At 39.5% G+C, this 27,974-nt stretch overlaps 1 protein-coding gene across 1 annotated transcript in view; it reads left to right on the top strand.

Moving 5' to 3' along the window:
• The window catches only part of KCNMB2 (potassium calcium-activated channel subfamily M regulatory beta subunit 2), a 284,412-nt gene that overhangs the window by 143,176 nt on the left and 113,262 nt on the right, over positions 1-27,974 (top strand). The window lies entirely within an intron of this gene.

Raw genomic sequence — 27,974 nt, 5'->3', positions numbered from 1 at the left:
ATTCCTCATGGGCCTTTTACTGAGGAAGAAACATCCAGGCTGTATCTTTCACTTTAGGAGTTTCTGATTTGAGTTCTAGCTTTTGATATTAATTAGGTCTCTTCTCTACTTTCACCTCCTTAGATCTATTAACCTATCTTCTGGGGGATTTTCTGAAATTCATTAAGAGAGGCATGGAGTCCAGAATGTAGAATCTCTCTTATCATTTTTCTCTACATTTTCCTCTACCCTGATCAGATCACTTCTGGAAGACTCTATTAAGTTCGTTTTCTCCATCTATAAAATGGAGATAATAATACCAGTAGCTCCTACTTACACAAAGCTCTTTGCAATCCTTAAAATGCTATACACTGTTTAACTATCACCAATATAATTATCATTATTACTGCCCCAATATTTTCAGAAGTACAATGATGAATCCAGAGAAAGAACTATGGACTTGGAATGCACAGCAAAGCACATCATTTTCTTGTTTGTTTTATTTTTTCTTTCTCATGGTTTCTCCCATTCATTATAATTCTTCTATGCAACATGAATAATGTGAAAATCTGTTTAACAAGAATGTATGTGTAGAACCCGTTATCAGAGCACAGGCCATCTTGGGGAGGGAGGGAGAGGAAGGGACAGAGAGAAATTTAAGAGTTATGAAAGTAAATATTGAAAACTGAAAATAAATTGAAAACTGTAAAAAAAAAAAAAAGTACAATGATGAGCTACAATGCATTCAAATGAGGGCAGCAAAAATGATGAGATGACCCGGGGCTAGACCACAGAGGATCAGGTAAAGTAATTGGAGCTGTTTAGCCTGTACAAGAGAAGACTCATGGATATGATTTCTCTCTCCAAGATTCCAAATTGCAGTCATGTAGAAGAAAGGTTAGAGTTGTTCTGCTCCCCCAGACAGAAAGACTAGGAACAATGGGTTGAAGTTACAGAGTAGCAAATGTAGATTTTATGGGTAAATGTAAAGTCTTACACTGGAGGTTCAAAAAATCAACTTCACAATGATAATTAGGGGAGGTTGACTCAGTGGCACAGTGGATATAGGGCCAGGTCTGGAGTCATGAAGACTAATCTTCCTGAATTCAAATCTGGCCTCAAGCACTTAATAGTTTTGTAACTTTTGGCAAGTCTCTTAACCCCGTTTGCCTCAGTTTCCTCATCTGTCAATTTGAGCTGGAGAAGGAAACAGCAAACCACTCCAGTATCTTTGCCACAAAAACTCCAAATGGGCTCATAAAGAGTCAGACATGACTGAACAACCACAAAGATGCATGAAGAAGGCAGACAAGGAACTCCAAACATGGAACTCACAGAAGAAATTCTTAGTTCTGGGATTGGTTTCAGAGTATAAACTGGATCCTGGATAGCTTTTTCCCTACAACTAAAAACTGTTCCAATTGTTTAATTAACAAGTCACTAAATAGCATTGCTCCCATGGTTTCAAGAAGACCATTTAATCCAAGGGAAAAGACCAAAGGGAAAAGTAAGCCTACACAATGTAATTATTTAACTACAGCTCATTCAGTTTCTTGGCATTGGCATCTTTGCTTTAATGTGAGAAAGGGGTATTTCAGAGCCTCATATAATCAGGACTTTGTTCTTAATCAGTCCCTTCAACTGTAAAATGAGAGGATTGGCCCAGAGCATCTCCAAGGTCCTTGCCAGCTCTAAATCAACAGCCCTCTGGTTTGTCACATATCATCCCTGATACCCTTTTGGAATATTCACCTTTATGGCAATCTTCTAATGTTCAAAACTGTTCATCTCTTTCCTCAACCATTCTCAGACTACTTCTATGTAGTCACAGTGATGATTCCAGAACAAAGAAACATGACTGAAATTTGCACTAGCACTTTTAAAATATGAAAAGTGTTTTTCCGCCCTTATGCGGAAAAGGACTGAAGCTACATCCCTGAAACTTCATCCATTGCATCTTCCCTCAAGGTCAAGCAGAACAATTCTAACCCCTCTTTCATGGATAGACAGCTGTTATATCCCCCTAATTCTTCTCTTTTTCAGGGTAAATGTCCTTAGTTTTGTTAACAGATCCTGCAATGATTTACTTTCAATTCTTCTCATCATCCAGGTTTTTCTCCTCTGGATACCCTACAGTTTGTAAATATCATTCATAGAATGATCATCATACCAACTCTGCAAGGTTTATAATACAAATAGTACTATCAACATTTCACAGAGAAGAAAACTAAGGCCCAGAAAAGTTAAGTGACTTGCCCATGGTCACACAACCAAGAAATGTCAGTAGCAGCTTTAGAACCCAAGTCTTCCAGAGGAATGCCTCTTGTTCACCTGTCTATATTTGACCCTTCCCATTTATCACATATTGAACTCTGATCATTCTATTTTATTCAACTATTATTTGTTACTGAATTTAGTCAGCAGACATGGACATGAATCTGGATGCTGTTACTTAATGGGTTTGTGATCTTCTTTAAGCCTGTATTTTCCTCATCTGTAAAATAAGGAGCTTGGTCCAGAGCATAGTTTCTGAGATCCTTGCCAGCTCTCAATCTCAGGGAGAGGGACAGGAAGAGGCAGTAGAGAGATAATGGTAAGGGATGAACAGAGAAAGTAGAGAAGAAAGGCTCCCATTCTGGAATTTTTTAACTTTCCATTATCTATGTAGCTAATGGAAAGAGGACACTCCCACCCATTTTGTAGAGAATCTCAGAATGTCTACTCCCAGATGCAGGTCCCTGGTATCTCCTACATAGGTGTTTCTCTCTTCAGTGAACTGGGTATGCACAAAGCCTCATTATATTCATGTTGTCTAATTTGATCTTCACAACAGTCCTGTGAGGTAAATATAATTACAATTCCCATTTTATAGATGAGCAAACTGAGGCTGAGAGACTCAATGACTTGTCCAAGGCTGCCCAGCTAGTATCTAAGGCAGGATTCAAACTCAAGTCTTCTTGATTTCAAGTTCAACACTCTATCCACTGCAATAACCTTGATGGATTAGAACAATGGACTGAAATCAATAAGATGGAATTTAATAGAATAAATGCAAAGTCCTGTTTTGAGGTTAAAGATTTTGTGACCTTCACAAGTGTAATCTTGGGGATGCATGGCTAGTCCACAGTTTCTGGGGGAGAAATATGATGTCTTAATGAAGTGTAATCTCAATGCAGTTCAACAGTGTGATAATAATGAATGAATGTAAGTATGAGTGAAAAAGCATTTCTAAAGACTTATTTTGTACCATGGTAAATGCTAGGGATACAAATATAAACAATCAAGACAGTCCCTGACCTCAAGGAGCTTACAGTTCAGCAGGGGAAACAACACATACAAGGGAGATAGAGTCACATGTGGGAGCCAAGAGGAGAAGATGCAAGCAGCACAGCTTGCAGTTGGTCAGGAAGGCTTGTGGTGGCCTTATTCCAAACAAAATGAAGTAAAAGCTCACTTCTCAAAACCCAGGGCCCCAGAGGCAGGAGTCCTGAATTCCTATAGGAGGAGAAGGATCCCAGGGCCAACAGAATGATTAGAGAGGACAACCAAAGAATCTTATGTGATCTTAAGAAAGGCACAGCATCCAGGATGAAGAAGGTGACCATCCCACAAGACATTGTCCTGGACAGACCAAATCTGGGTCAATGTATCAAATTCTGGGAGTCCCATTCTATGAATGATATTTACAAACTGTAGGGTATCCAGAGGAGAAAAACCTGGATGATGAGAAGAATTGAAAGTAAATCATTGCAGGATCTGTTAACAAAACTAAGGACATTTACCCTGAAAAAGAGAAGAATTAGGGGGATATAACAGCTGTCTATCCATGAAAGAGGGGTTAGAATTGTTCTGCTTGACCTTGAGGGAAGATGCAATGGAGGAAGTTTCAGGGATGTAGCTTCAGTCCTCACATCAGGAAAATCTCCCCAAACTTTGAGCAGCCCCAAAGTGGAACGGGCTACATTGAGAAGCAGTGAATTCTTAGAACAGCAAAGTGGCACAATGAATAGAGCACCAGCCTAGACACAGGAGGACCTAAGTTCAAATCCAACCTCAAACACTTATTAACCACATGACCTTGGGCAAGTGAGTTGGGCCTTATTGCCTCCAAAAAAAAGTAGTAGTGAGTTTGCCTTTACTGGAGGTCCCCAAGAAAAGACTGAAAAGTCTTTTGATGGCATGTTGTCATAGACTCTTGTTCATAGTTCAGTAGGACTAGATGATCTCTGAAGTCTACACTGGCTCTCTGATCCTAGGATTCTCTGAAGTGCCAAGTGGATGGCATAAACAAGAAGTACTTTGAATTCTGAGGTTTTGGGAGTGATCTTGGAAGGCTTCATGGAAGAAGAGGGAGGTGGAGATGAGCCTTGAAAGATAGGTTGGATTGAGAAAGAGAAAGTCAGAGGGAATTCCAGGAGTGGAGAGAGGTTATGAACAAGGTATTAGGCCTTTTGGAGTTAGCTGTGTTTGGGAGGTTGTGAGAAAAAATGTGGAAGGGTTAATGATAAAATGATAATAAAAATAACTTCATTTGTTTATGTCATTTTAAGACTTGCAAAGCACTTTACAAATATTATTTTATATGTTCCACACAACAATCCCAGTATATAAATGCTACTATTATCCCCATCTTACAGAGGAGGAAACCAAGTAGTATCTGAGGACAAATATAAACATGGGATTTTCTGACTCCAGATGCAGGCTTTTTCTACTGCACCACCTATAGAGGATAGTAGGAGATCTGCAAAGCTGGTTTGGAGCTAGGATAGGGTCCTTGAATATCAAGAGTAGTGGTTTAATGTTTTTTTATTCATCAATCTGTTCTCTGTGTCCAGATGTATACAATTAGTTGGTATTGTTTCTTAAACTACAGTAGTTTTGAAAGCTCCAGCGGGGAAGGAATCATGTCTTCTACTTGTATTCACTTTGCAACTCTCTCCCTTTCATCTATATACCTGCATATAACATCCTCAGCAAATACCCTTGACTGGTCAACTAACACTATCTGGCTGCCTGACTCATCGAAAAATTCTCTTCAATTGCAATGAAATTCAATTCAATTCAGAAAAACATTTATTTATAACATACTATATGAAAAGTACTGGGGTAGGTACTAAGAATAAGTTCCTACCATTAAAGAGCTCCCATTTGAAGCAACAGGCAGATCTAGGCTATTTGTCAAAGGGGCATTGGGATGAGTAAGTTATGCAAATTTTTAAAAATCTATTTTGCTTGTTTCTGAATCTGAATGAAAGAACTTTACTTTCTTGAATGAAAGAACCTCAGCTCTGCCATCTGTGTGACTGTGGGAAAGTTATTTCACTTTCTGGACTTAATTTCCTAATCTGTTCAATGAAGGGTGCTGAACAAGATAAACCCTAAAGTCTGTCATCTCTTACTCCATGATTCCATTAAGAAGCCAACTAAGGTGGCCTGAACTTGGAGAGAAAGCATTTATATAGAGCTTTAAGGTTTGCAAAGAGTTTTACAAATATTTTCATTTTAGCCTGACAGCAACCTTGAGAAGTAGGAGATACTATTATACCAATTTTACAGATGAGGAAACTGAGGTCAATGGAAGTTAACTGACTTTCATAAGATCAGATTTAGATTCATCTTCTTGACTCCAAGTGCAGCATTCTAGCCATTGCACCAACTAGTTGCCTCACAAGATGTTTTCTGTGATGTCCTACTCATCAGTAGTACCAAGAATCCTGACATCCTATCATATGGGAGGGAAAGATTCATCCTGTGGCATTAGCCTGTGGGTTTTAGTATCCACAAGGAGCAGATTCCAAAGCAGCTCAGTATTGTCTTACACAGCTTGCCCTTCCAGAATAATCAATCAATAAACATTTATTAAGTACTTAGGATTTATTAAATATGTATTAAGTATGAGCCAGGCACTAGAGAACCAAAGATAAAGCTAAACTAGCCCCTGCCTTCAAGAAACTTATAGTCTATTAAAGTAGACAGCACATACAGTAAAAAGAACATAGGGGTCCTTGGGACCTATTTAACATGAAAAAAATCAATGTTGACTCCTCAGGATTAGGTTAAAGATTCTCCTTCCCCACTATACACAAAACCAACAAAGCTATTGGAGTACAGAAGAAATGATTTTGCAGGGAAAGCCACAACTTCCAAAGTGAGTTGTTTGGGATTTTGTCATGAGCTAATTTTGTCAAAAATGGCTATACTCAGGGGAGGAAAAAAAACTCTTGCAAATTCACCCTGGCCTCCTGATCACCCTGGAGGCATAGGTGATAATATGTTTTCAGGCAACAGAAAAAGAAAATTTTATAAAGTGATTATCTAAAAGTAGCTGGGGAAAATTTTTATTTTCTCAAAGTCCATCTTCAAACCTATCATTCGATATGTAACCCTTTGAAGTAAGTAATAAGTATTTTTTTTTGGAAATTTTTTTATTGGAATAGTTAAAATCTGAACAACATTAGGTCTCATTAAAAGACCTGGTAAACACGGACTCCTTACCCATGAGATTATTATATTAGGAAAGACTCCTACAAACACTGTGAAAAGATTAGAAGGAAAAATAAAAACCCAACTGCTTAACCAGATGTAAGGTTTTTCCTCATAGGTCATTTCATTGTATTGCAATCCAAAGAGCCTTCTCCACATAGAGGAAAATGGAATTTCTTGTAATATAAGTATATATTTATTAATGTGGCTGTGGGTCCATATGTGTGCATAACACTGAGCAAGTGATTGGTTTCTCCACTTACTATTTTCATTTTTAAATTGAGAGAGCTTTTTCTCCAAGCCAAATCATTCATGAGGAACAGCTAGTTACCAAGAAGACTCCCGGATGAATCAGAGAGAGACTGAGATAAGATCTAGAAACACCATCTCTTCTTTATTCTGGAGAACTTACATTTTAAACAGGAACAGATCAGCTCACAACCAACTGTGGCGCATACATTTCCTCTGCCAAGAATGGCAGACAGCTTTTATTTTTCACTGTGGAAACAAATTAGCAAGTGCCTCTTGTGTGGAATCTGTTAGCAGACATAGACGGATGGGGAATTTCTCTTGAGCGTGCTCAAGTCAGGAAAACAAACAGCATCCAAGGACAAAGTGCTCCAGCCAGATGTGACCAGGAATAACACGGAGGAATCCTATATTTCCCTCCAGGAATTTGCAGAAATATTCTCTTCTGAAAGGAGACTAAGGAAGCATTTCGATCTTTGTTTGGCTGCAGGAGTGACATTTTCCAAAGGAAAGGCAGGAATGGGAGAAAAGGTTACTCCCTATTTACCTCCACATGAGGTGGAGGTGAACTTGGTTCGGGACTCTGAGAACCACAGAGTTGATCTAGTGAGGCTGAAGGCTAAATTCACTACCCAGAATTCTCTGTCCCTACCTTTATTCTATAGCAGTGAGTCTCAATCTCATCTGATTTCTACAATAAGCTCGAGTCTGTAAAGTGTGAGTGTATCTGACATCTGCCCCTGTGCTCAATGTGAGCCAAAGTGAGGATTACAATGTGAGGACTTGAACAACAAAGAGAGCTTTAAAAGTATTTAACCACAAGAAAATTTAAGTTTCCTGCTGCTAATGGAAATTGCCATAATGTCCACAGAGCATGTGAGCAGCTCAGTCAGAGGAAGATATGTAAACAACTTTACAGGGGAGAAGAAGAGTTTTAAGAACAGTGGAGGTAAAAGAGGATTCATAAAAGAAAGTTTGCTAAAGGAAGCTCAAATCTTACTCTCCACCTATTTTGACTGTCATTTTCATTCCCAACTACTGGATAGTGAATTTTAGCAAAATAATTGAACAGCTGGGTATTTTCCTCTGAGTTCCTTCTTTATTCTTTCTTCTTTCTTTCTTCTTCCTTTCTTAACCTGACAATATCTTTGGAATTGGAGTGAAAGAGCAAGAATAAAAACTCAAAGAAGACATCAAAAGGCAATTGATGGAAACTTTCAATTTTCAAATAAGCTTCTTTTCAGAATGTGAAAACTACAAATACATATAGTTAGAAGAAAAAATCTCCTGACAAGATCAAGTTGAAATCTTCATGTTGGAAACCAGCGGGGTCTACTCCTCCTAAGGTAATCTGATCAGTTCAAGGTTTGCTAATTGTCCTGAACATGTTACACTAAATGGATGTGGGTGAGGAATAGAGAGTCAAGGTTTGAAGCTTGCTAGAACAAGTGTGGGTTTCCTTTTTCCATGTCAGAAAATAATTCTTACAGGTTAACCTTTTTGACAAGGTAAACACACTAATGAGATACTGAGTGTTTGAACAAAGGCTATTTCGTAGACAAATAAATTCAAATACAGTCTTGTGACAAAAATTATACTATCTCATCTCAAAAATAAATTGAGCTGTGGTTATAGTTTGAATCTAAAGACTGCAAGGAATCATATTTTTGTGACAACTCGGTGAGGCTTAGCATCAAATTTTACTGATCTAAGACACCCTCAGGCTTCATGTTTAAGTGGGAAAATAGCCCAGAATTGTTCCCACAATGAAACAAACAAGAGATGATGATGAATTCAGAGGGTGAAAAACAGTCAAGCAAATTAAATTTGCTTGTGGCACAAAAGAAAATAAGGGCTTTATATCTGTGCCTGAAACTCTATGATGAGTCCTTTTCATTCATAACTTATTCTATTGTGTACCTAGATCATACAAGATTCAGAGGCCTGTAAATGATGTCATACTAGCCATGATTCTGGAAACAATGGAAAACAATTCAAATTTAAGGAAATAAAACCTGAAGATGGAGTTTACAATTATTGCAACTCCTGTGGCCATTTTAGGCTTTTGTATCAAAATGAATCTTTGGCTGGCTGATTTTTTGTTCATTATTGTGTCGTCCTCTTTTTCTGCTTGGGGCAGAGAGACCCAATGGTGCAAGATCAAATAGAAAAAGAGTATAATAATTACACTAAGGAAATCCTGGGAAGACCCTCATATTTCTGACAAAGAATTGTTATAATAATGTACAGTAGCTTCTATACTGTCTACTCTGAATTCTAACTGAATAGGGAATGCCCCTGAAAGTCTTTTGCATGGGAGTGATGGTCTGTTAAAGGTAATGTGAAATTCCAAACCTATCACTACCTGTGAATTATTAAATCAGATAAACATATCATACCATTGTACTTCATGGCTTTTTGTGTCTTTTGGCAAAGTTATCAGGATGCAGGCTTAAAGTCTACAAGGTCTGAAAGATGCTGCATGTATCTCATATCATAATCTGGATTGCTGTAGATTTCATCACCTCAGTGAGTTGTAATTTCTGTATGGATTTATCAGTGTGGACTAGAAGGTTTTGGTTCACCTCAAAGTATTAAAAAAACTTTATTTGATGTGCTATCTCATTTCACACATACCACTAATTCACATTTATGTTCCAATTAGCAACATACAGGTTGCAAACCTTTTGCGGGAACACCATTATCTTGACTGGATTTATCATGTTTAAAGGAAAAGAGTACTTTGGAAAGGGCCAGTTATGCTAGACTGATCTCAATCATAGAGTTTGTTAAGAGTCTATAAAAATTATAATGGATGAAGAATATGGAGAATACATGTGTCTTAAACATTTTACCATGACCTGGGTCTTGATAGTGATTCTAATTCTTATTTGTAATGCAGTGAATAGTATAATTCCCAGAGACTGATCCTGACCAGAACTCTGTAGGCTGGTGATGAGTTGCTTTGTGTTAGTCTCTACGGGGTTTTATATGGAGATATGCAAAGGGAGCTCAAGTCTTTTACAAATAAGTCAATTCAAGATAAGACAATTCTCTGGATGCCAAAAGATCATAAATAGTCTAAGTAAAGATCAGCACAGGAGTTGGTAATATTCTTTTGGTGTCAGGGGCCATATTTATCCCCAAAGGAAGGGGGGATGAGTCTAATGAGTCTAATGAGATTACAACAAGAACTATTTATTTAGTAGATGTTCAGAACTCCAAAGGCAAATCTTTCAACTAGAGTAACATCAATCAATAATGGGTGTAGCCATGGATAAACCATGAACCTTTATTATGCAAGGAAGAGTCCATGTGATGAAAAAAAATGGGCCACTTTAATTTTCAAAAAGCTAGAGTTAATGTAACTACTTTACTTTGGATTGCATTAGCATTTTATTTACCCAGATATTAGAAATGCATGCAGTTAAGGTCATAGAAACAAGGTAGACAAAGTTTACTCTATTATTTATTTATCAGTGGTACTGAATTCAGAGTTATGGCAGGTGCCCTCCACTAAAGAACTTGGTTTTGGTACCATGGAGAGCTCTATTTCTCCAAAAACAGGAGTACCTAAAGTTACCATATATTGTTTTATGGGTCTCCATGGCCAAAGAATTCATTACCTGAATTAATAGTCTCCTGGTGATGAGTCTCTCAGCTAAAATATCCTTTAATTTTACGGAGAGTCTTTAGACAGACCATACTTGAAATCCTTCTACTTTGAAGAACCAGTCAGAACTTGTGCTCCATTGACATAGCTTTTGAGAACCTAGATCACTCGATCAGAAATTAGAACAGAGCTTTTGTTTAGAAGAAATCTTCTATGCTTGTAGAGTATATTAATTATGGATAGTCGTCCTTACTCAATGCTGTTAAGATTTACAATGAACTCTAAAAGAATATGGTGAACAACTCTTTTATATTATCATCCTTTCAAAGAAATAGCAGGAATACTCAAATATTCTTGCCTCATGGCTTTCAAATAAGCATTAAAAAGATGAAGAGAATCTGCTTGTTTGGGTTTAGGCCATATCCCACAGGATCATAACATAACAATTAAAATTGCCCCTTTGTGATGTTTCAAGCGTTAGCTGGCCAACCACTTGTCAGGTATGTGTTAGTGGGAATTCCATTAGTTTAGAGGGTTAAATAAGATGGTCATTTAGGTACCTTGCTACAATGAAATTCTGTGATTTTGTTTCACAGTGTTGCTCCATCTAAACATAATTAATGATGTTGAAATTCTGGATGAGTTTTTCAAAGCTCAAACAGATTTACACTGATGAATCTCCTTTAAATTCAAGCAGCATTCATAGCTATGCAAGTACCAGCTTAATCAAGGGATATGAACCAATTTCAGCTTCATGTCTCAGACTACACTGTCTATTCTGTATCCTCTCATAAAATATATATAGTTAAGGTTTTGGTGTAGAGTACTACTCACTCCTTTATCTGACAGTGTGTTGTTCTGTTGGTTAATCACTGTCCTTTATATACAAAGACATAGCTTTATGGTAGACCCTCTGTATGCAGATAGAAGAAAAAAATGAAAAGTGATAAAAATGAGAAAGAAAAAATAAAGGAAGAGAAGGAAGTATGGGAAGAAGAAGGAAAGAGAAGAGATTGTAAGGAACTACAGGGAGAGATGAAAACAAGAGGAAATAGAAAAAGGAGAGGGAGCCCTTCCTTTCTCTCTGCCTGAACATCTCTAGCCTCTTGTCATTTAAGATAGGGAAAAGCAGGAGGCAAGATAGACCATTCTCTCCTCTTCCACAAAACTCTGGAGTCTGTGAATTATGTTTTTAAACAAATGTTTTGATAACTCAGTTTCAATATAACTAGTTTCTATTATAATCCTATGTATCTTATTTTATATATTTTACATTATTCTGGGAAAGGACCTATAGGCTTCACCAGACTGCCAAAGGAGTCTGTCTCACAATAAAAGTTAAAAATGCCTGAATTAAAGCTAATAGGATATCTCTCAACTCTTTAATTAGGAAGAACCTTAAAAGCTTTCTTGAACCTTAAAACCTGCACTAGTTGCAGATAAAGATCCATTTTTCTATCCATTTGTAATATATATGCTCATAATCTGTGGTTTTGGCAGTATAGGGAACTCTTAATCTGGGGATTCTCTCCATCAATGTATACTGTAATCCTGCTTTGATTTAGTAGACAAATCCTGGGACATCATTTAAGACTCCTAAATCAATGTCAAAAGTGAGATTTGAACCCAGGGCTTCCTGAGGCCAAGATTAGCATTATAGTACACTGCCTCTACATTGTGATACATAGTAAGGAGATAAGAGATTACAACTCCAGGCAGAATACTGGCTGTGTGAGCTTCCTCAAATATATTAACTTTTCAGTCCTCTAGATAGCTCTCTGAGACTAATGGTTACAAAGAAAATGCCAACTTGAATTAATAGAGGGATTGTCTTCATTCAGGAACTCCCTGTACCAATGGAATAATAAATCCAGACCTTTTACCCTAAAAAGTGTATGTGTGTATGTGTGTTTGTGACAGAGAGAGAGAGAGAGAGAGAGAGAGAGAGAGAGAGAGAGAGAGAGAGAGAGAGAGAGAGAAATACCCTTCTATCGATTCCTTTCTTTAGCAAACCTATAACTTGTTTGCAATCCCTGATAGATAACCAACCTCCCCACTCTGTATTTTCATCCCCAGTTTATAGACCTTTAAACTCAAATACAGTGAGATTAGAGTCTTTACTCTGGTCAACATGAATCCCAGAGGTATAAGCAAAAAGAGAATTTAGGATAAAAGATTCCAGTGTGACTGTTTTAACCACACAAAAGAAAATCCTCCTCTTTCTGGATGTGTGGCACATGGAAGATAGAGGAGAGGGTCTTTTGTATGTTGCAATTCTAAAATTTGAGAAATAAGCCTTCAGGATTTGAAGAAGGGTTTTTGTGTATGGAGCAGTTCATTCAAAATCTCCACCCACCATGTAAAACAATTAACAATTTCAAGGGCCATGCTCAAGGATGACAGGCCCTAAGTATAATTTGCTGTCAAAATAATATTCCCAAACAAAAGTTCTTTAAGACTTGAAAACAATGATCTCACTTCCACAAAGGGTAGCTGTCAGGCTACTCAAATTTAGTCACTCTGGAGGGTTTGACACCATGGTGACAAATGCAAAGTTTGGGTCTTGCTTGTCATTCTGGCACACGGACAAAGAGTCAGGTTGCCTACATTTTTCTTTCTGAGCTATGAGTGATTGGAGAGACATTGTGGTATTGATAGCAGGAGACTTGGTATGAGGAGAAATCAAGATTAGAAACCTGCCTCTGAAAGTCACTAATTGTGTGACCCTGTGAAAGTCACTGAATTTCTTTTAGCCTCTGTTTCTTCATCTATAAAATCAGTTTAGAAAGGCAACATGGCAGAGTAAATAGAGGATCAGTCTTGGAGTCATCTGATACATCTTAACTGTGATGAGAAACTGTTAGAATCTCTAGTCTTTTTAAGACTAGAAGCTATAAATTGTTGAGCTGGTTCAATGAAGGAAATTTCCACATGGAGAGAGTGGAGGGAATGAAAGAAAAGCTGGAGGGGGGAGAACAAAAGAGGGAGAGAAAACAAAAGAAGATGGGAAATGGGGGAGAAGAATAAGAAAGAGGGAGGAGGAAGAGAGGGGAGAGAGAGAATTTTTTCCTTTTCTGTGGAAAGCACTATCCCCTTAGATTCAGTTCTTTGTAAAAGTATAAAGCACTACTTCTCAGGAAATGTGTTAATATCCTGGTGTCTACTTTGGGGCACCCTCTCTGTAGGATGAGGAACTGAATTCCACAACAAAGGTTCAAACCCATGGTTTTTAGTCTATTAGGTGCCGTATAACTATTATCTCAGCCGAGCCTCACAAGAAATCTGCGACAGGTATGATAAGCATTATTATTCACATTTCACATTTTAAATGATTTGTTCTTGATCATATAACTAAGAAGTATTGGAGGTAATATCGAACCCTGCTCTCTTCTGACTCCAACTTCAACATTCTCTTCCAACAATTTCTCTCATGTGTGAAGAATGGTATTCAATAGGAATTTATTAAGTGCTTGTTTAATAAGCCTTACTATGTCCCAGGGAGTCCCTTTTGTGAAGGAGCATGTATTCTAATGGTAGGTGCAATATAGAAATACTTAAGTAAACACAAGATAAATACAGAGTAGCTGGAGATTAATAAGAAAAAGGGAAGCAGTTAGAAGACTGAAAAAAGCTTTGTGTAGAAGGTGGGATTTGTGCTTTCTTGAAGGAATACAGGGAAATTCAGAGGCAGAGGCAGTGGTGAGGAAGGAGAGCATTCTAGGCAAGGCTGAGGGGATGGCCAGCGCAAAGTCAAGGAGGTGGAGAGGAAGTAAAAGGGTCAAGTTCAAGGAATTGCAAGTAGATCAATAATAGTTGGGAAGAAAGGGAAACAACCACTCTGTCCCAGACTTTTTACAAATGTTATCACATTTTCAAAGGTTATAGATTGTGTGGATGGGACTGTAAGAAGACTGGAAAGGTCAGAAGGGAGTATGTTGTGAAGGGTTTACATGCCAAAGACACTTTATTTGATTCTGGAGGTAACAGGGAACCCCTAGAGTTTACTGAGGAAGCAGATTGGCATGGTCAGAACTAACAGTTTGGAAAATCACTTTGGTAGCTCAGTTGGAGGAGTGATTGGAGTGGAGAGAGGCTTGATCCAGGGAGAGGAATTAGATGACTATACCAATAGGACAGGTGAGAGGTGATCAAGGCACACACTAGGGCAATAACTATGTGAATAAAGAGGTGTTGTGGTGGTAGAAATAACAAGATTTGGCAACTACTTGGATATGTGGGCTGAGAGTAAGGAATTAAGGATGACCCTGAGTTTGTAAGCTTAGGTGTTTGGGAGGAGAGTGATGGTCTCAAAAGTGATAAGAGAAGTTCAAAGAGAGGAGAATTTGAGGAAATATAGTGGTAGCAATTTGCTAGAGAAATCAAGAGAGAATGGCATGGAGAGAGCATGTAGAGGGCTTGGGAAGGTCCCCCTCTTCATGTGGGAAAAACAGTGAAAGGAGGAGCTAGTTGAGGAAGATTGTAAGTGATGTAAGGTAAGTAAGAGAACAGAATAGGGAATTCTCAGCAAACAGCCTCCATGTAGAAAGTAAATCTCTCATAGGGAAGGAGTAGGGGATGTTTTCTAAGAATTGAGGAGAGATTGAGAAAAGATAAAAGATCTAAAACAGCTGACTTGGAGAGTGAGATAGCAAATGAATTAGGGAGAAATAGAACGTTTGCTTGCTGAAGAGTGGGTGATTTCCTCCAGCTCTGTTCAACAGTACTTGAATTAGGAACGAAGGTAGTAGATGGGTGAGAATAATTCAGAAGTATATTTGAAAAAGCATGACTGGAAATGAGATAAGAGGACAAAGGAACTGAGGGTAGAAGATAGTGGAGAGTTGAGTTGGTTCACCAAAGGTCAAGGTAGAGAAGAAAGAAGAATATAGCCGGTGCTTTCCAGGAGATGGCTTCATGAAGAACTGAGGGGTTACAGGCACAGTGAGGACAAAGAAAGGATTAGAGGTCATAAGGCATAAGGAAAGATGGCATGATAAAAGTTTATAATCAGATAAAGAAATTTCATTATTTATGGACAGGAAGCATAATACTTGTGGACAATGTCAAGTCCAAAGTTGTACCCATTTCCGTGTGCAGCTGAGATTGAGGGGAGGAGTAGTTTTGAGGGACTGAATAATTAAGCAACTGGGAAGTTAGAGGCTGCTCAGTGAAGCTGATTAAGGCAGGATATGGAAATGGCAATAAGAAACAAGGAGTATTATTACTTCCCCATTATGACCAATAAGTCAGAGCATGAGAAAAAAATGCAGCCAGTCTTAGAAACTGTGTTAAGGGAAGAGGTATAATTGGGAAGAAATCATGTTTCAATGAGGGCCAAAATATGAAGAGTGAAACAGGAGGTTTAGAACGAAAGGAAGTTTTTAATTATGGAGTAGGCTTTCCAAAGACATGGCATAAAGGGCGAGCAAATCTGGAGTAGGACATTGGGAAGAGAAGGGTTGAGATAAATGGAGATGAAGAAACATCAAGTCAAGGATGGGGAATGGAGTTTGTACTTCAACAGCTAGAGATTCACAATCATGGGGTGAGGTGACTATAAAGGGATGGGAATATACACCACTGAGCAGTAAGTACAGGCTTCTTCCAGAGGCTGATGGGGTAGGGAACCTGTGGCCTCGAATGCTCAAAGCCACAGGTTCCCCACTCCTGGATTAGACCATTTTAGGTCTTCCTTTGAAGTTCAGCCTCCTGGTAGGCTGATGGGGATATTGGGTTCATGATACCCAAGGAGACCCTCATAGTAGGCAGTAGCAGACAAAGGTATGGGAGCCTGAAGGTCAGGGTACTTTATCCTGAAGAAGACTCAGGGTAGAGTTGGGAGAGGAAGGAAGGGGTCTTATCCTCAGAAAAGCCTGGCATTAGAAATGATCTACAAATCACAGGATCAGTTATCCAGAACTCTGAATCTTGAAAGAACCCCAAAGTCCATTAGGAGGTTAAGTGACATGTCCAACCTCAGACAGGTTATAAGCATTCTAGTTGCGATGTGAACATAGTTCCCCTGACTCCAAAGTCAGTACCACAATATGCCTATTGCCACTGTACTCTACAGCCTCCTGTGTTTCAGGACTCTTTCCCTACTTGACTTCACCCATTTCATAGAGTTGGGGTGAATAAAGGCACTCTGTAAGCCTTAACTTAATATGTCAGTGTAACTTTGTTGAGTTGTTTTAATTATGTGCAAATCTGTGCGACCCCATTTGGTGTTTTCTTGGCAAATATACTAGAGAGTATATTCTTCTGTTCATTTGACAGATGGGAAAACTGAGGTAAACAGGGTTAAGTGACTTGCCCAGACTCACAGAGCTAATAAGTATCAGAAACCAGATTTCAACTCAGGACGACAGCTCTACCTGACTCCAGGCCTGGCGCTCTTCCACTCTGCCACCTGTCTGTTTACTGATTTATTATTACATGACCTCTGTTACAGAACATACAAAGGTAGCTTCCAGACCCAAAAAAAATCCAACCTGTGGAAACCTTCTTCCAAAAAATCCCCCAAAGTTAGTTAAATTCATTTCCAGGAGGGCCTCTTCCTTCTCCAGAACAGTATACATTATCTGTCTAGGATGCCAAAGAAAGTTCTTACCTATTGCTTCTCTCAGTCAAGGTACTAATTATCCTCCTTCCTTTCATTAATTCAGCAAATACCTAAGGACCTATTGGGCCAAAGATATTGTGCTAGGCAACGTAGATATGATACCAAACATATTCTTATGTAGTATTCCCTTTCAATTGTCCTAAATCTACCTCCTCCTCAAGGAATGCCTTCTAGTTCTAGAAGTAATATGTGTAGAGCAGAGAGACACCAGACTTGGTATTCAAACACCTGAATCCAAGTTCTAACTCCTCCACTTACTGGCTATATGACCTTGTCCAAGTCATTTCACTTCTGAACCTCTATTTCATCAAATACAAAGTGAATAAGACTATTTATACCTCTCAGGAATATTGGGAAGATCAAGAGAGACAATGTGTGTGAGGGACTCTGTAACCCATAAAACTATATATAAAATGTATGTGTGTGTGTGTGTGTGTGTGTGTGTGTATATATATATATATATATACACACACATATGTGTGTGAGTCAATAGAAAATTTTCAGAGTGAGTGTTAGTCCTCCAGTTTCATACTATCATAGCCATTGCTTGGCGCCCTTCTCTGGAATGAGGAATTGAGTTTAGTCTCATAGGATTATTTATGCTCGCTCTAAACCAAGCCTTCTGGATATTTCAGCTTTGTTCAAACCCCCTTTTTCCAGACTTTCCCAAAAGACTATGGACTTCTTGAGGGTAAAGAGAACTTCACCCAGTACCTAGCATATAATAGACACTCAATAAATGCTCTTTGATTGGTTGACAAGCTATAGAGCACCAGACCCTAATCCTAAGGAAACATGGGGGGCCACATGAGCTCCTGACTGTTCTACTACAGGATAGACACTCAGGGCCCCACAGAATAAGTACTGAGGGAAGCTGGGCAAAAGGAAAAAGTGCAGCAGCTGAACCTCTGGCACTTCCTAGCACCTTACCTGGCCATTAACCTCCACCCACACCCTCCTACACACTGTGCTATGCTCTCACAAAGATAAGTCATCTTGACAACTATACACCAGGTGCTGGAGTGAAGAGAAAAACAATTACGTTCTTTCTCTTCTCCAGAGCTTATCGCCAATGCAAGGCACCAGCTGTGTTCTTCATTTCTTGCACCTGTTGCTAACACTCAGGCTAGATAAGTATAGAGGGAGGGCTCTCCCAGAAACACCTGCAGTTCTTTGAGGAAATCTGATGAAATCTGTGACTTCAAAAGTGAAACTGTGGGATCTTAGGGATTTCCCACAGCTCCATCCATTTGAGGAAGTATGGTGTATAGGGGTTGCACTGGGTTCAAGTCTCAGACTATTTATTACCTTTGTGACCAGGGACAAGACCCTGACCTCTCTAGTCTCAGTTTCTTCATCTCTAAAATGCGGGTAGTTGAGCTAGATAATCTCTAAGGGCCCTTCCAACTCTAAAATCCTGGGATCAACGTGAGCATTACTTCTTAGAGAAGGGCTTACCTGTGACTCACATAAACAGTGGCAGGCAATAGTTTCTTGTTCATTTTCCTTGGGTTTTCCCCTACCCATACTGCAACTCATTCATAATTCTGTCATTTTGGGGACTTCATTCCATCACTGAGGATTCCCTTTCTACATGGGCATCTTCCCAAATGTATTTCCATGGTGGTCGGAATTTAGCAGGGGAGAACATTGTTTACAATAGTCATATTTTCTATCGGCTCTCTTCTTAACCAGAGCCAAGGACCTTTGCCAGGACCAATCCTGCCTTGCTCTAAACAAAAAATTTCTCTTAAGACAGATCTATATTTTCTCTATATGCTTGCCCAGCAAATAGCTCTAGATTAAATAAGGATCAGTCCAGAAAGGTGACGAGCACAAAATACACAATCAAATTTAAACTCACATAATGAAAGCAGGAAGGGACTGTAGTGACCACCTAATTCAAGTCCCCTCCTTTTATTCGGAAGCAGTATGGCATGATGGGTAAAGGACCAGACAGCCTCAAGCAGATCTGATTTCATGTCTCAGACAGCTGCCAGCTATGTGACCCTTAACCTCTCTGAACTCAAAAAGAGGTGAAAAACACACATCTAGAGAACAGAGAAAGGGGTCACTAGACAGAGTAAAGAGAAGAATCTTACTACAATTCCCTGGCTATGGAGACATCCCTCAGGCGCCCAGGGAAATCTGTTGGCAACCAGGCTTTTGTTTTTTAGTTAAGAATTAAATTGGACTAATTGGGCACATTTTACTAAATATTTGTTGAAAAATTTTAAGTGTCTACTTTCAAGAAGCTTTTTTCACTGTCAAAATTGCAAAACAAACATCAAAATTGCAGAATAGAAATTAAAATTTCCATTTAATCATAAAGAGATCAGAAATGATCTCTCTCTCTCTTTCTCTCTCTCTCTCTTTCTCTCTCTCTCTCTCTCTGTCTCTCTTTGTGTGTGTATGTGTCTCCCTGCCCCCTCTCTATACCTACACACACACACACACACACACACACACACAGAATGTTTGCAATGCATATTTTTGGACTGACTATAAAAAGAATGCTTTTTATGGAGATTCGCAATAGTCTTTTCTTAGCTAGCAGAAGTATTTTTTATTATTAATTTATTCCTATGATTTCTAAGTTTGAAAATCTGATTCAATAAGAGTTAAAAGGCAAGAGACAAATCTGAGCAGAATCCATCCTTATGGGGAATTTCATATTGGGTCCCATCCCAGTACTATGACACAATGTTGGTTGACCAACAGATAATAAATTGTTATGGCCACAGAAACTTATGAAAACTGTATTCTAAGGTAATAAAGTGTTTCATTTTTGTTTTGTGTTTCCAATGTCTAACATAATGCTCGGCACATAGTAGGCATTTAATAAATATTTCTTAATGTATGGATGCATGCATTCATTGATGAATGGATGGAACTGTCAGTGTACATGGAGTCCAAAAGGACATGGGTTTGATTTCCACCTTTAATGCTCACTGTCTTTGCAATCGTGGTCAATGGATCAAAACATTTAGCACCTTGGAGCCTTAGTTTTCTTATCTGTAAAATGGAAGAAATAATTCCTGTAGTACATACCTCTAAAGAGCATTATATCAAATGAGATCATTGTATAAAGGACTTTGTAAACCATAAGACCCTGTATAAATGGCAACTAATTATTTTAAGGCTTGAGGTACTGCAATCTCCATCAGTGGAAGGAACATCCATATTGACAAAAGCATCAATCTTTTAAAATATGGTCACTTTAAAAAACAAAAAGGAGTACTTCTGAAGTAGGCTGAGGAGTCTTTCCTTTCACCAACCACTCCACTGGAAAAAAATATGTTCATACATGAATATACGTGTGTGTTAACCTACCTGTAATTTTATATATACATATACATATAAACTAGATCTGTCATTTCACTGGTACAGGAAATTCCCAATGAGGAAACTTTCTCTACTAAAGCAAATTGCCACCTTCATTGTAACATCATAGAAGAGATTTGAACTCAAGTTTTTCTGACCAGGCTACCTCCCTATTCACTATACCACATTAACTTATATATGAGCACTTATGTGTATATGTGGTGTGTATAGTTTTAGGTTACAGTTGAAGAAATGGAATAAGAGGTAGAGCTTTGGGATGGAATGGAGAAGGCAGGAATCCACAGAAGTTTCATGTGGATGAGGCAGGACTGACATTTCCATTCTAGATCTAAGAGGGACAAATAAAACTTTTCATGGAAAACAAAGCAAAGAAAAGATGGTAACAGGCTTGGAGCCATTTGGGGTAGGGGGTTGCCCTACAGCTGCTTTCTTGAGATAAGAATTCTATAGGCAGACTGAGCCCTTTGAGCATGGTCCAAGTTGGAGGGGAAAGTGGTCAACATATTGAGGGAGAAAAGGAAGAGGCAAGACCAGGAAAGAGCACATCTGCAGCCATTGCAGAGAAGAAAGCAGAGACCAGAGCCATTGAAGAGAAGAGTAGAAGGTAGACAGGACCTCCAACACTCAGTCTCACCATTGTAAGTCACTATGTTCATGGTCACTATGAGTGACTTGCTTCCTTGCCAGCAGTGAAATCCAGGGGCACTCTGCTGATACAGTTTCCCAGATTCTCTCTCTCCTATACAAGGAAACAGAGCATCCCCAGTCCCAGGATCTTTCCCCCATCTAGATTTGTCTTTACAAAACTCTTTAGGGGATGGTTTCCATCATTTGCCCATGCATGTTCTGTAGTCCTTGCCTGAGTACCAGAATTGCTAGTTATGGCTTTGATGACAAGGCAAAGGAAAAGGAAGAACTATAGTTTCCTTCCCCCTCTGCTCCTACCCCTACATAATGATTAGCATAAAGAAAATTACATCTTGCACATACTGGGCAGCTTGGAACTGAAGTTCATTTACTAGCTTTCCAGGGGAAAAGTCATTTCCATTTTTTTAACTTCTCTGTTTCATGCCATCCAACAGGAGGCTTTACACCTGCTTCTATACAGAAGCAAATAAAGAAGGCTACAGGTGCTGAACAGAAAACACCCTGGATGTTTTTATATTTCCGGTTGCTAAGGCAACTACTCACAGTGAAGTCACTGGGGCTTCAACTCATAGAGATTCATGAATTAAGCCACCAGCTGTGGTTTGGGACAGGGAGGTAAAGAGTTAAATTAGCAGGACTATGAGAGAGAGCTAGGGTGAGGGGGAACAGGTTTTTCCTCTTTGGGTTAATTTGCAAGGTGTTAAAAATTCTGCTTTGGTCCCTCCCCTGCCCCTCACAGACACATGTCCCTTTTTACCAGTCAACGCTGCTATTAGATAAATCCTCAGGAATAAATTAATCTTGAATATATAGGATCATGAATTCTGTGCTGAAGTGACCACAGAGGCCAAAATGAATGTCTCCATTTTACTGAGGTCTAGAAAGGATAAATGACTTGCCCAGGGTCACACAAGTAGTAATCTGGAAGCCCTGAGAACAGAATAAAAGACCTCTGATGTGGTGAAGAAGGAAACTGTTGTGGGAACAGTTAAACCTGAATTTCTCATAAAGCATGTAACTATTTGTCTAATAATAACTGCTAGGATCATACCAGTTATTAACTGTCACTCTAAGTGAGTACCTGAATAGGCCTTAGAAGAAAAAAGTCAAGGTCTCCCATTACATCCTGGGTCATCTCCAGAATATCTGGTCACTGGATCCAGATGGCTCACCAGGAGAAAGCGAGGCTGGTGACCTTGCACAGCCCTTCCTCACTCAAATCAAAGTCAACTGTAAATCACATCACCATTTCTCTGATGTCATGGTCTTCTTTGAAAACAAAGGATGAACACAACAATAACAAGTTATGATAGGTGTTGATAATAAGATATATTTTGATATTGTATATTCAATTTTAATTGACCTGTGATTTCTCTGATATGGTAATTCCTCCAAAATTGTAACCCAGTTATTATTTGTCATCTTAGATTGTCTTGGCACACAGTGACTATTAAATAAATGTTTCATTCATGTATCTATTGTTGCCTCTAAACGTGAATACATTTCAGGAAGGATATGAACCCCCATCTTTCTTACTCCAACCCCCATGCTCTTTTGTTTACCACATGGCCTCTTTTTCAGAATTAAGTATACAAGTATCTCTACCAGCTAAGAATAGTCAGGCATAAGGTTCTATTAGTCTGTCAAGGGATCCTTTCCATGTGCAAGACAGGTAAGATTTCCCATGTTTTCAGAGAATCTAAGAAGGTGTGGACAACAAGGTATGGACTTTGTTGACTCTCCAGTCCAGCCCCCTCATTTTTCAGATAATGAAAATTAAGACCAGAGAAATCAACTGCCTTGCCCAAAGGTCATACAAGTAAAAGTTGGGGATGAGGGCAGGATTAGAAGCCAAGTCTTCTTTCTTGAAATCCAGAATTTCATCCATGGAATCACAATCATTTATCTACTAGAAAAACCTTCAGGTTCTCTACTGGCAACTAAATAAAGTGAGATTCAAGGCCACCCCAATCTGGTGCTAAGTCAGCTTTCCAGCCTCATGTCAGACCTTTCCTGTTTACATACTCTATGTGGTTGAAGTCATCCCTACAAAACTAGACTGAGCTCTGTCTCTTACTCTTAGCCTGCCATCCATATACCAGCCATCCTTCTTGCCATTGTGAGCTCACCTTTGCCTGCTGATGTCCTTCAGGGCTCAGCTTAGGGGATACCTATCCATGAAGTCTTCCCTGCTCCCCTCTTACCCCTGTTGAAAGTGATCTTGCTTTGTTCAGATTCCTCTTAGTATTGCTTTGCTTTGACCAAAACTCCCTTCGGCTTAGTTCAGTCTCCTTTGAAGCACACCTTTTTGTATCTGTGCCTGCTCTTACCACCATAATCATTAGATTGTAAGCACCATGAGATCAAGGTCCACATCAAGTCTGTCATGCAATCCCTACTGCCAAACCCAGAGGCCTTCACTGCTGCAAATACATCTGTTCACCCTCCCCCTTTCTTGTTCTGGAAGTAACAAGTCAATGTTGACTGCTCCTAGAAAGGGTGTGCCAATCTTCCATAGCTCCACTCACCATCCATATAGCTTTGAAAAAATGTTTCTCCCCACACACCACTCTTCTATGACCTTGAAAGTACAAAACTGGACACAGGTTGTTAATGTTTCCTTATATGGTGTTCAGAATTCACTCTAGGCTATTGGTAAGACTTTGGGGGAAAGGATTCGGAATTTCCCTTCAAACAAGTTCAGCCACTTCCTGAGCTTCCTGAGAGATTCTTGCTAATTCTACTGTGGCAAGGAATGGTCCAGATGTTTTTGCTTTTGACTTCACTGTTTTCAGGGTCACTGAATCCATCACCCCAGATGGCTTCTACAAATGTTTGTCCTGCTCTTTCAAAATGTTCACTTTCCCAGTTGGGAATAGAAGCATATTAACAGTTAACCCTGTAGCATTTTCTTACCAGGTCCCTGTGGATGAGATCACTGACTAAACTTGAGAACAAAGGGAGCTAGAATCCATTACTGCAGCCATGTGATTATAGAAATCATTTTCCAACCCCAAGTTTACCTCAATTTCCTCATCCATAAGCTATCACCTAGACCCTACCTCTAGCATGGGCACAGAGGATTCAAAGGGGAACAGGTAAGTAGGAGAAGCACATACCCATGCATAAAGAACAGACCTCAAGCCACTACACCCTCAGCATGAAAATTCAACCCTCCCCACCCCAAGCCAAGGTAACATCCACATGGCCTCTTTCTGATGATTTCTCCACATCTCCTAGGACTCCTTGGGTCCTAGCTCCCTAATATTGATTCCGAGGTATCCCAAGTCAGGAAAGTCTACCCTTCTTTCCCTTGGATGGATCTTAAAATGACTCAGTCCCCAACACAACATCTGTGGACCTTCACTTCTCTGTACCTCTTGGTTCGACAATAACCATAAAGAACTATATAAGTAAAGGTAAAGATATAGACCAAATATAAGCTCCTCAGAGGAATATAAGGTCTTTGAGGACAGGAACGGTTTCATTTTGGTTTTCATATCCCCAGTGCTAGGACAGTTCCTGGAACATAATAGGGCTAAAAAAATGTTCATTGAATTCAGTGATTGAAAGTGTGCAAAGACATGAGAAAGGAAAGATCCTACCAGAATGTGCATGTATGAAACCCCCTTCCATTCATAGAGTTCACTGGGTTAATAGTTAAAGAGCCAGAGATCATCTCATCTTACCCTTTCATTTTAAAAATGAGGGAACTGAGACACAGAGAGGTTAAGGGATTTATGTCCTTTGTCACACAGCTGAGATTCAATTATAAGATCCCAAACTCAATGCTATTTTCACTCCTCTACACTTCTCCTTGATACATTTTAAGTGCTTTCGTCTATATGCTCATTATACCCATTATACGGATGAAGAAATTGAAACTCATAGAGGTTAAGCCACTTAACCTGAACCATGCAGCTAGTTAGTGACCAAACTGACACCAGAACACACATTCTTATCTCTTATTGGAGAGTCATGCTCTCTCCAATATGTTAATAAGCATTTATTAAGTGCCTATTATTATTTCAGGCAGTGAGGTAGCACATTGGATAGAGCGCCAGGCCTGGAGTCAGAAAAACCTGAGTTCAACTCTGACCTCAGACGCTTACAAGTGGTGTGATCCTGGCCAAGTCACTTAGCCCTGTTTGCCTCAGTTTCCTCATCTGTCAAGTGAACTGGAGAAAGAAATGGCAAACCATTATGGTATCTTTGCCAAGAAACCCCAAATGGGGTCACAAAGAGTTGGATATGACTGAAAACAACCAAACAACAATGATCATTTCAGTCACTAGGGATACAAAAACAAAAATTATGTAGACTCTAACTTCAAGGACCATATGTTCTGTTGGAAGAGAAAATACGCTCATATAAACATATAGAAAACCTATGCAAAATAAATATAATGTAATTTGAGGAGAGAAGGCATTAACAATTAAGGAGGATCAGAAAAGATTCATGTAGACGGTAGCACATGAGCTGATTCTTGAAGAAAATAAGGGACAATAAATGACTTGAAAGAAACCTGGGGTCTCTTATAGAAGAAGGGAGTACATGTCAGGGATGGGGGACAGTCAGGACAAAGGCACAGAAGTGGGAATGTCAAGAAATCCAGATTGGCAGGTTTGAAAAGTGCAGACAACAGTATACAAATTGTCCAGAAAGGCAGGTTGAGCTCAAGATAAGAAAGTTTTTTAGTGCCAAATAGAGGAATTTGTAGTTTATCCTAAAAGGAATAAGGAGTCCCCGGTGTTGACTGAGAAGGAAAATGACATGGTCAGGTCTGCAACACTATTGCTGACGTATTGGAGTGAGGAGAGAGTTGAGACAGAGACAACTTGGAAGCTGCTATCAACCAGACAGGAGTCAATGAGGTCTTCAATGATGGTGGTGGCTGTGACAGGTGAGCAAAGGGGACAGAGGTGAGAAATGTCATGGGGACAAGATTTGGCAATTACCCCAATATCACAAAGACAGACTCACAGCCTTGGTTTTCATAGTTCAGATCCCTTCTCAAATATGGATGAAATTTCAAGTCACTTTTCATTGTGCTCTCAACTAGCATCCCTTACATTGACTATAGAACAAATCAACCCAAAGATCCCTGTATCATCACCATTGGATTTCTTGAACTTGCAGTTACTTTTTGAAGAATCACAGTATCTTCGATCTAGACCCAGAAGGCAACCCAGAGACCCTCTAGTCCAACCCACTCCCCCATTTTAAAGATGAGAAACCTGGGAGATTCAGAGACTTACCCCAGGTCACATGGAGAACAAGTATCAGACAAAATATCAGACAAAGAATTTGAATCTTCATCATAAAATCATAAATCAAGAGCAGGAATGGTCCTCAGACTTTATCTGCCTTCCCTCTCTTATTTCACAGATGAGGAAACTGAGGTCCAGAACAGATCAAGTGACTTACCCAAGGTCACTTAATAAGTGACAGACCCAGGATTCAAGCTCAGGTGTAAATTTATTGTTCTTGCCTCCCAGGAAGAGAAACAAACAAACCTCCTGTTGTTCTGGGGAGCTGAGCCATCCACCTACTATTGGATTTTATTTAAATACATGTAATTATGACAGATGTTCTGGCAGGGAAGGGGAGGGAAAAGAGGGAGGAGAGGGTCAACAGTCTTATCTTCCAGATTCTACCCAGGCCCTCATTCCTCTTACCAGACTGTCTTGAAGCTTCATTAGAGGGCTGGCCTGGGGGCAGTGCCATGGGGCCAGTCCTGAGGTGAAAGCTCCTTACAAAGGAAGTCCCTTGGGTATCTCAGTAAATAAGCTGCTTGGATGGGGTCCAAAGCTGGCCAGTCTCATATGGCATTCAGCTCTAGAGCTAACATTATTAGAGAGTCAAAGGCCAACATTATTCTTTCTCTTGTGACGTCCAGTGCACTAGGAAATAAGCCCTTGGGGGAAGGAGAGAGAAGAGGGAGGAAAATCCTCCTTTGAGATATTCTATTAAGATTTTTTTGTCACTTCTTATTGGATCACAGACCACGAGCCAAAACAGATCTTTGTGGTCATTTTACAGATAGAGAAACTGGGACTTAGGGAGGTTGGGTGACCTCCCTTAGGGTCACACAGGTAGTGAGGGTTAAAACCAAAATATCTTCTGTACCACCAATTGCCCTTAATTGTCCCTTAGCTTGTCATTCCCGTGACAATATAAAGGCAATATAAAATGCTGAGCTTGGCATCAGTGAGGTCTGGGTTTTAATTCCCACCTCTGATACTAGCTGAGTGACTTGGGCATGCTGCTTAACTTTCTCAGGCTCAGTTTGCTCATTCATAAAATGGGACTAAGTCACAAGGTTGCTGGAGGCTAAAAGGAGATCATGTACATCTAGAGCTTTGGAAAGATCTCAGCATTATGTCAATGCCCACTATGATGATTAGGGAAGCACTGTATAACCAACTCACTTTCCTCTCCATGCTTCCAGACATGGTTTCTCTGAGAAACCAAAACTTTCAGAGCAAGATGGTGTCAATATGAGGCTTTTAAGAATTCTGACATTAGCACACCTGAAAAGGATTCCAGGTTATGCTCAGGAAAATTTCTCATGCTTAGTTCCCTCAGTAACACCAGGAAGGTAAAAGTTGGATTTGAGGTGACTTACCCAAGGTTACAGAAATGGTAAGTGTGATAGCCAGGATTTGAACTTAGATCTGCCTGCCTGCCTTCCTCTCTTCCTTCTCCTTCTCCACAACACTGACAGGGGGAAGCGGATGTAGCAAAAAGGCAGCTGCTCTTAGAATCAGGAGAGACTTGGGCTGAAATCCTACCTGTGACACCAGCTATGAAATCTTAAGTAAGCCCTTTACCTCTTCTGAGTTTGTCTCCTCATCAATAAAATGGCAGAAATTATTCCTGCCCTGCTTACCCCCCAACCCAGGGATCTTGGCAGCCAAGCACCTGGTAAGCCTACAAAGGTGGTGCAGAGGGACAAGTGTCTCATCTGCCATCAGATGATTGCATCATCTCAGTTTGGCCAATCAATGAGACCTTGGCTGAGTCACTGTTTCT

The sequence above is a fragment of the Notamacropus eugenii genome, chromosome 6 (genome assembly GCF_028372415.1).
Source record: "Notamacropus eugenii isolate mMacEug1 chromosome 6, mMacEug1.pri_v2, whole genome shotgun sequence".
Taxonomy (NCBI): Eukaryota; Metazoa; Chordata; class Mammalia; order Diprotodontia; family Macropodidae; genus Notamacropus; species Notamacropus eugenii.
The sequence above is the reverse complement of the archived record's forward strand: the minus strand, read 5'-3'. Positions and strand labels throughout refer to the sequence as shown.